Source organism: Salvelinus sp. IW2-2015, unplaced genomic scaffold (genome assembly GCF_002910315.2).
Source record: "Salvelinus sp. IW2-2015 unplaced genomic scaffold, ASM291031v2 Un_scaffold2772, whole genome shotgun sequence".
Taxonomy (NCBI): domain Eukaryota; kingdom Metazoa; phylum Chordata; class Actinopteri; order Salmoniformes; family Salmonidae; genus Salvelinus; species Salvelinus sp. IW2-2015.
In genome coordinates, this window is record NW_019944074.1 from 67,923 (window position 1) to 77,108 (window position 9,186).

At 38.8% G+C, this 9,186-nt stretch overlaps 1 long non-coding RNA gene across 2 annotated transcripts in view; it reads right to left on the reverse strand.

The window, feature by feature from the left end:
* LOC139025494 (uncharacterized) overlaps positions 1–9,186 on the reverse strand; it is a 40,729-nt gene that overhangs the window by 24,354 nt on the left and 7,189 nt on the right. The gene's annotated exons all lie outside the window — the stretch shown is intronic.

A 9,186-nucleotide genomic window follows, 5' to 3' on the forward strand; every position in this document is an offset into this window, starting at 1 on the left:
ATGAACTCGTCTTTGTTTTGGACCCAGAACGAAACTATTTCCCCTATTGAATTAGCAAGCACACTGGCCGCGCGGCGCTAACCTCTCCTTCTTGAACAAATTCCTCCAACTTAACTGTGGATAGCTCTTAGTATCACGTCTAAAGTCCCGAATAAATGTCAATAATATAATTACTATATTGGAAAAAAATACTTTAGGATATATTGTGACATGTATCAAATAAAATCGAAAGCCGGATATCCATATTCCACCTATAAGACGGTTTTCAGGAGGCGATTCCAGGTCCAACTTCGCGTCTTCCAAAAAAAAATTATGGCGGACCTCTCACTCCAGAGGTTGTATTCAATCCAGAACGAGAATTAATCAAGTCATATTCTGCTCTCACCTTCCGCCTGACACCCAGGGGAAGTGTATGACGTGTTTCTACAGTCATAAGGTGACATGCACCCTTTTATGACAAGCCTCTTGAAGAGAGACCTCGCTTTTTTGAAATCATCACTTCCGGATAGTAAATGGGCTGTAAAAAGAGTTCTGTTTTCACTTTTAGAGAAAAATTCAAACGGTTTTAGGAAACTAGAGAGTGTTGTTCTATCCAATAGTAAATAATAATATGCCAATATTGTACGAGCAAGATTTTGAGTACGAGGCCGTTAAATTGGATACGATTTTCCCCAAAGTGAAAACAGCACCCCCTGTCGCTTAAGAGTTTTAATAACCTTGTCTGGTAGTGGTTCTTCTATCTATTCTTACTCTTTCAGTTTCAGCAAGGTTAATACCTGTCTGGTAGTGGTTCTCTATTATCCTACTCTTTTCAGTTCAGAGGTTTAATACCTTCTGGTAGTGGTTCTCTATGCTTTTATCCACTCTTTTCAGTTCAGCAGTTAATACCTGTCCTGGTAGGGTTCTCTATCTATCCTACTCTTTTCAGTTCAAACAGGTTAATACCTGTCTGGTAACTGGTTCTCTATCTATCCTACTCTTTTCAGTTCAGGCAGTTTAATACTGTCTGGTAGTGGTTCTCTATCTATTCTATTCTTTTCAAGTTTTCAGCAGGTTAATACCTGTCTGGTAGTGGTTCTCTATCTATCCTACTCTTTTCAGTTCAACAGGGTTCATAACCTGTCTGGCGCCCCGAAATAAAACATTTTTCTTTACCTCTCTCTAACAACACTGCTACAAAACTGATGTCTGTATTGGTTAACAGACATGTTCAATGCATTTCTGTTACACTGTTTCTGTCTCAAATGGCACCTAATCCCTATATGGTGCAATTACTTTTGACCGGGGGGTGGGGGGGGGTGTTCGTTCCAGGGGATGACTGATATCATGCATTCCCTCTATGATACAGTTCGATAGGAATGTTGTTTTTGTCAGCAGCATACACCCTGCATCCCACTGCTGGCTTGATTCTAAGGCAGGGTTGGTCCCTGGATGGAGACCAGGATGCTGCTGGAAGTGGTGTTGGAGGGCCAAGTAGGAGGCACATTTCCCCTCTGGTCTAAAAAAAATATCCAATGGCCCAGGGCAGTGATTGGGGACTTGCCTTGGTAGGGTGCCGTCTTTCAGATGGGATGCTAAGCAGGTGTCCGTCTCTCTTTTGGTCACTAAAAGATCCCATGGGACTTATCATAAGAGAAGGGTGTTAACCCTGGTGTCCTTTGCTAATTCCCAATCTGTCCGCTCATACCATCAACGGTCACCTAATCACCCCAGCTTCCAATTGTCTGATTCATCCCTCCTCTCCCAGTAACTATTTCCCCAGGTTGTTGCTGTAAATGAGATGTGTTTCTCAGTCAACTTACTTTGTTAATGATATAAAAACGTACCCCGTAATGCAGAAATATTTACCCATTGAGCATGTCGACACATTATTCGCAGGTACAAAACTACCAACAGGTAAGAACACTTATGTAAATGTGATATTCAGTAATTTTTTTGAATATGTTTTGCAAAACATTTTTAAATGAGTAATTGTGTCTAGATATCAGGGGAAAATAAAACAATTTCATCCATTTTAGAATAAGGGCTGTAACTTAAGCAAAATGTGGAAAAAGCCAAGGTGTTCTGAATGCTTTCTGAATCCACTGTGGGCTTTGATTAAATCCTAAATGTGTTTGTAGACAATGCTTTTATTTAAACGGCAAGTTCCTGCGTTAGAGGAGATCACATTCAAGGTAAAGCACAGCAGATTGTTTGCTCAATTGAATCACCTTTAAAATGCTTTAGCACGGTTTCTAAATTGGATCCCAGGCCCCAGGGTTAGATAAGTCTACGCTCCATGTGTTTTCCAAAGGGTTTTAAAAGGACCTCTAGACATAACCTCTTATTGTTGCATTCTGACTTTGTGAACAACAAAACAGACTGTATGAATGTATCAGATATACTGTAGAATGTAATAGAATAGTAACAGTAATGTAGAGGTTACTTATACTTGTCCTGTTTTCAGGTGTAAGTGTGTAACCTGTACAGTGTGTGTTGGTGTGAAATGGAAATAGTTTGTTGCATATCCCACTCCTCCTTGGAGACGTCCTCGGGAGGAGAAAGGCGTTGCATATTCAACTGTTTCTTGTAGAAATGGACAAGAACAAGATGGTGTGGTCACCAATTGAGTATTTCTGGACAGGGTGCCCATATTTTAGCCCCACAGCCTCCACCCCTACTCTCCTCTATCCCCAACAGACTCATTAGGGCTGTCAGGGGGGTCACGTACCCTCCATGGATCTCCATTTTTTTCTCTCCATCCGGCCCAATATCTACTGTTTGTTTACGGAATTCTGTGTGATTATTTAGTTTAGTAAATATATAAGCCAATTTGTATATGCTGATTCATTATGGTAACCAGAGTTTCGTGCATGATAACCAATAATTTTTACGACATTCAGATGAGATGAATGAGGGCAAAGAATAATTTGATGACTGAAAATGTAGAGATTTAGAATCTGTAAGAGTTCATTCAGAAGACGGGAACTCCTTTAATAATATTCTCCGTGGTGCCCCAGGATATTACTGAGGTAATTGGTTTTGCATGATTTTAATTCAATCTACGTATCATATAAACGTTAGTATCGATTTAAAAAAATAGCATGCCATCAACATTTAAAACATTCACCAGACACTACAAAGTGAATAAGAAACGTTGCATAGAACCTTGAGGCAAAATATTACCACAACTTTGTCATAAAACCAATAATAAAATGTATATGAACAAACGCAACGTAAATCATATATTATGTATCATCTAACAGTACTATATACTGTAATAGAATAGTACAGGACTATAGAATGTAATAGAAATAGTACAATACTGTATATGTAATAGAATAGTATCAGTACTGTATAATGTAATAGAATAGTCCAGGACCTGTATACTGTAATAGAATAGTAGCAGTACTTGTAATTAATGGTAATTAATAGTACAGGACTGTAGAAATGTAATATAATAAGTACAGGACTGTATAATGGTAATAGAATAGTAAGGAACTGTAGAACGTATAGAATACGTACAGGACTGTAATACTGTAATAGAAATAGTAACGGGACTGTATAATTGTATAGATAGTACAGGACCTGTAATACTGTAAATAAGAATAGTACAGGACTGTAGAATGTATAGAATAGTACAGGACTGTAATAGAATAGTACAGGACTCGTATATGGTAGATAGAATAATACAGGAACTGTAGAATGTAATAGAATAGTACAGACTGTTAGAATGTAATAGAATAGTACAGACTGTTATACTGTAATAGAATAAGTACAGGACTGTAGAAATTGTAAAAGAAAAATAGTACAGGACTTATACGTAATTAAAGAATAGTACAGGAACTGTATACTGTATAGCATAATACAGGACTGTAGAATGTAATAGAATAGTACAGGAACTGTAGAATGGTAGAATAGTACAGGACTGTATAATGTAATAGAATAGTACAGGACTGTAGAATGTAATAGAATAGTAGCAGGACTTGTATACTGTAATAGAATAGTATCAGGACTGTAATACTGTAATAGAATAATACAGGACTGTAGAATGTAATAGAATAGTAACAGGACTGTAGAATGTAATAGAATAGTAAAGGACTGTATACTGTAATAGAATAGTACAGTACTGTATAACTGTAATAGAATAGTACAGGACTGTAGAATGTATGATAGTAGCAGTCTGTAGAATGTAATAGAAATAGTACTGTAAAGAATAGAAGTATTGTTCCTGTAAGCGAACATCAAGAAGAAATTAAAATATATATTTATTAGGTTCTCAGCCATCATATAAAAATATAACGGAATCGAGGCTATTTTTAGAAATACAAAGCAAAGTATTGTCTCAGATTCTGTTCCATGGTTACTTTAAAAAAATGAAGTGGAAAAATATTTAACATAAAAATATTTACAGGTTCCCCTCTTATTCATCATAGTTTAAAAAGGCAAAAACTGGACCCTAGATCAGCACTCCAACTAAGTGGTGAAATACAGCTAGTCCTGTGGTGTTGGTAGAGCCCTGGTGTATGGGTTCAATTCCCAATGGGGCCACCGGATGAAAGATTGTCCAACACAGAATAATTCACTTGGATAAAAGTGTTTCTAAATGGCATATCATGATATATTATTATAACACAACTATAGTTGGACTATACCGGTTCCAGATTATACAGGGTTCGCCTGTCCAAACTTGTCTTCAGGTCTTCTTTGGTTCTGGTTTGTTGTGGTTCAAGTCTTCTTGGTTTGTTGTGTTCCAGGTCTTCTTGATTTGTTGGTTCAAGGTCTTCCTGGTTCTGGGTTGTGTTGGTGTTCAAAGGTCCTCTTGGGTTCTGGTTTGTTGTGTTCCCAGGTCCTCTGGGTTCTGGGGTTTGTTGTGTTCAGGTCTTCTGGGTTTTTGTTGACTGTACTGTAGAGAAACAGAGGAGTCCTCAGCTGCTTGTGCTGCCGTGGGTCTGAAAGAGAGAGAAACAGAAATGGAAACACAATCTGCTTCCCTCAAAAAACCTTTATATTAACTCTTTATAGTGCATTACTTTTGACCGAAGGCCTATATGGCTCTGTGAAAAGTAGTGCACTAAATAGGGAATAACGGGTCCATTTGAACACAGAACAGTTCCTCAAAACCACCTCTCTCATTATATTGTTGGGTTTGTACGGATGACATCACTAGTGCCATAAGGGGTCAAACTCTTTCGTCTTATTAATGAACGTCATGGTCTTCTCGTCCAATAAGCAGCAGCATATGAATGAGCTGAATCAAGAATAAGCTTGTTTACACCAAATCTAAACCACAATATGGAACTGGGATGTTATAGGAGGGTCAGATTTTCTTTTGAATTCACTTGTTTTTTTGAGAACTATCCCCAAGCATCTATTACTTCCTCCATCCCGTTGTTCAGTAAGTGGCTGCCAAACAACTCAAAACATCCTTTTAGAAACTAAAAAGCTCTAGTAGTCTATAGTGATGCAGGTCCTTTACATGTTGTACAACATGAAGCTGTGTCATTCATGAACCTTAATCCACAACGTTATGTTCCATGTTGTTGGACTTGAAAGCAATGCTTCTGCGTCCATTCTAGCAGCATGAAACACTGAGAATGGAACAGTTGGACGGGGAAACAGCACGAGTCACACACATGGAATATAACGTTGTGATAAAGTTTTGGCAATGACACTTTCATGGGTACAACTGTTCCATCTAAAGTCCTCATACTATACTTGAGAGCTTTCTGTTTCTTAAAAGATGTATTTGGGTGGTTTTTGGAGATGTGGTTGCATGTTTTTCAGAGCTCTACACCTGCACAACGAGGATAGGAATGAATCAGGCTGGTTGGGGAAAGTTTCCTCTAAAACAAGTGCAAGCTCACAATAAAAGGTGTCCTGGACCTTTCTAAAACATGACATACAAAGATAGACAATGTGGGTTGTAAAAAAGCCAACTTCTCCTTTAATGTGGTGTATTCACAATGCTCCTAGGAAATGACTCTGTTGTTGTACATGGCAGAATATGCTCACCTGTTGGGCATTACTGGGGCGGTTGCAATTTCACAGCATCGTACTGGACATCTCTTCTGGTTCTGTGGTTTGATAGCAGCTGGACGGTGCGGTACAGAGGCAGCTTCCTGGTTTTTGGAGCGAGTAGAAGTGGACGCTGGCCGTAGTGAACGTCATCCTGTCGACGGTGGCTGCTGTCTGTGCTGCAGTATGGGGTCATGGAACCATGCTGAGATGTTGTCATATCACTGGACTAGGTCTCCGATGGAGGAGAGGACAGACAACATAATGAAGTAGAAATGTCCACAAAGCAATACAAATAACTGAATAAATAGACTCAACCTGTACATTCTCTGATGTGTCTCTTGTGTGCAAGAGGGGGATTTTGTAGCTCTTCTTCCTGGTTTTGCCAACATTATTGAATAATTTATTTTGAAGTTAATTGCAATGAACAAAGTAAGTAAAAAGAGTGGAGATGAAAATAATCTTTAAAAAGCTGCTCACGGCTGATACCAATGAGCTTCTCAGAGGACAGAGGATGGATCCAGAAGCAACCATATGATTCCTAAGGCTGCAGTCAGAACTGAGGTCTTGTTTCTATATATAAAGTATGGATGAAATGATGTCCATAGGCGATTGTAAAACTACATAAACAGTATATATAACGATTGTGTTAACTGATCATAATCCTCAACCTGTATATTATAGATTATAAAACAAAGTAGATAAGCCATTATTGAATAAGGCTAGTTGAATAACTAGCTTAAATTATTTGAAAATGTTTTGTATTGAAATATGATGAATTGACGCACGCTGGTAAATGTCACACAGGAGTTGTAAGAGTTCCTAAGATCCTCTTCCATTCAGGCCTCAGCAGTGGTAATGTCCATTGTCCTTAGACTTGAATCTACTTATGGTGGTAGATCTATCCAAATCCATTTAGAAAGTCTCATTGTTGAAAGTACCAGGTGTATTTGTCACAGGTGGGTTGGCATCACTGCTGGGGCAGCGTCAGGTCACTGAACTGCCCTCCACACTGAATTTCACGCAGAGGACGACTGCGACACTGTAGGTGTTCTTTGGGCCAATGCTTGGTTGGACGAGATAATTTGTAACACAGGGGTTTAAAATGTGTTTACTTGTGATTGAAATATGAATTGTAAATGTGATCCTCTGACCAATAAGATGAGGGTTAGGTGTACCTAAACTGAACGTCCAAGACACAGAAGAAGAGTTGAGACGTCCATATTTTATTCTCAGCCTCACAGTAGTATTCTCACTGTCCTCAGAGATGATGTGAGTGATGGCGCTGTAACTCGCTGTCCTTGATGTATTTTGTGTGAGGTTTACGTTCTTCTGTGTCCAGGTGGTATGGGCTGTCCAACTGGTGGGTGGCATCACTGCTGGCAGGGGTCAGAGTTCACCTGAACTGCCTCGCACTATTTCACCAGAGGGACTGAACTGACACTGAGGTGTTCTTTTTGGCTTATCTGATTTGTAAAGGATAAAATTTATCAGAGAGTTTATGACAGTAGTATATTTTACAAATGAAATGTCAAAACATTAATTAGCATTTGTCAAGATGTATATCATGAACCATTATAATCATGCAAAATATGTGTAGCAGACTATTAAAATATAAATCCACTTACACAAAACATTAACAGGAACACATGTGAATACTGAAGCTGTACTTTACTCACATTTCACATTAATGGTTGATTGACTCAGACGTCCTGTTTCTCCCCATTCCAGGCCTCACAGTAGTACTCTCCAGTGTCAGAGGACTTGATCTGATTGAAGACAAGATGTGGTCCTGTGGTCATAGAGGTGGTTGATGGATAGTAGACTAGATTCTTCTTGAACCACCAGGTGTAACTCTGGACATGTGGGTTGGCATCAGTGCTGCAGGTCAGAGTCACTGAACTGCCCTCCACTATTTCACCAGAGGGACTGACTGACACTGAGGTGTTCCGTGGAGCATCTAGTAAAGGAGAAATTTGTCAGAAGGATATGACAGTAGGCATATTTATGACCGTAGTATATTTACAAATAACATGTCAAAAATATATTCTCTGTTTAGTCAGAGAACTATCTAAAACTCTAACTTACACAAAACATTAACAATTACACATTTGGAATAATTCATTTAATTATAATGTTTTGCTACCTCAGCATTCAAACCCTGAGCTGTACTTTACTTACATTTCACATTCATGTTTACTGCAGTCAGTCCCTCTGGTGAAATAGTGGAGGGCAGTTCAGTGACTCTGACCTGCAGCAGTGATGCCAACCCACCTGTGGACAAATACACCTGGTACTTTCAAAATGAGACTTTTCTAAATGGATTTGGACAGATCTACAACATAAGTAAGTTCAAGTCTAAGGACAATGGACATTACCACTGTGAGGCCTGGAATGGAAGAGGATCTAGGAACTCTACAGCTCTGATGATCATTTTACCAGGTGAAGATTCATCTTACATATTTCAATACAAAACTACGTTTCAAACTAATATTAATAATTATACTTTGGCTTATCATACTTTGTGTTATAATTATATATACATTGAGATTAGATCAGTTAATAAATATTGTACTATTGTCCTGGACTATATTTATGTTAAATTTATGAAATGCCTGTTCTCATATCATCCATATTTTATTGTAGGGAAACAAACAGTTCTGACTGCAGCTGTAGGAATCACAGTGGTTGTTCTGGTTCTCATCCTCTGTCTCTCTGGACTCATGTGGTTCAGGTGAGAGATTCTTGAAACGATTGTTTCACTCCAACTCTTTTTTATTAACTTACTTTGTTCATCGATTCTTTCAATAATAAATAAATTAATGTGCAAACCAGGAAGAAGTCCTCCAAATCCCCCTCTGACACAAGAGACACATCAGAGAATGTACAGGTGAGTCTGTTACTATCAGATTATGTGTATTGCTTTGTGGGACATTTCTACTCATTATGTTGTCTGTCCTCTTCCCATCAGGGAGACTCTAGTCCAGTGTATGACAACATCTCAGGCATGGTCATGACCTCTACTGCAGCACAGACAGCAGCCTCCGTCGACCAGGATGATGTTCACTATGCCAGTGTCCACTTCTCTCGCTCCAAAATACAGGAAGTGCCTCTGTACTCCACCGTCCAGCTGCATCAACCACAGAAACAGGACGAGGATGTCCAGTACGATGTTGTGAAATTCAACTG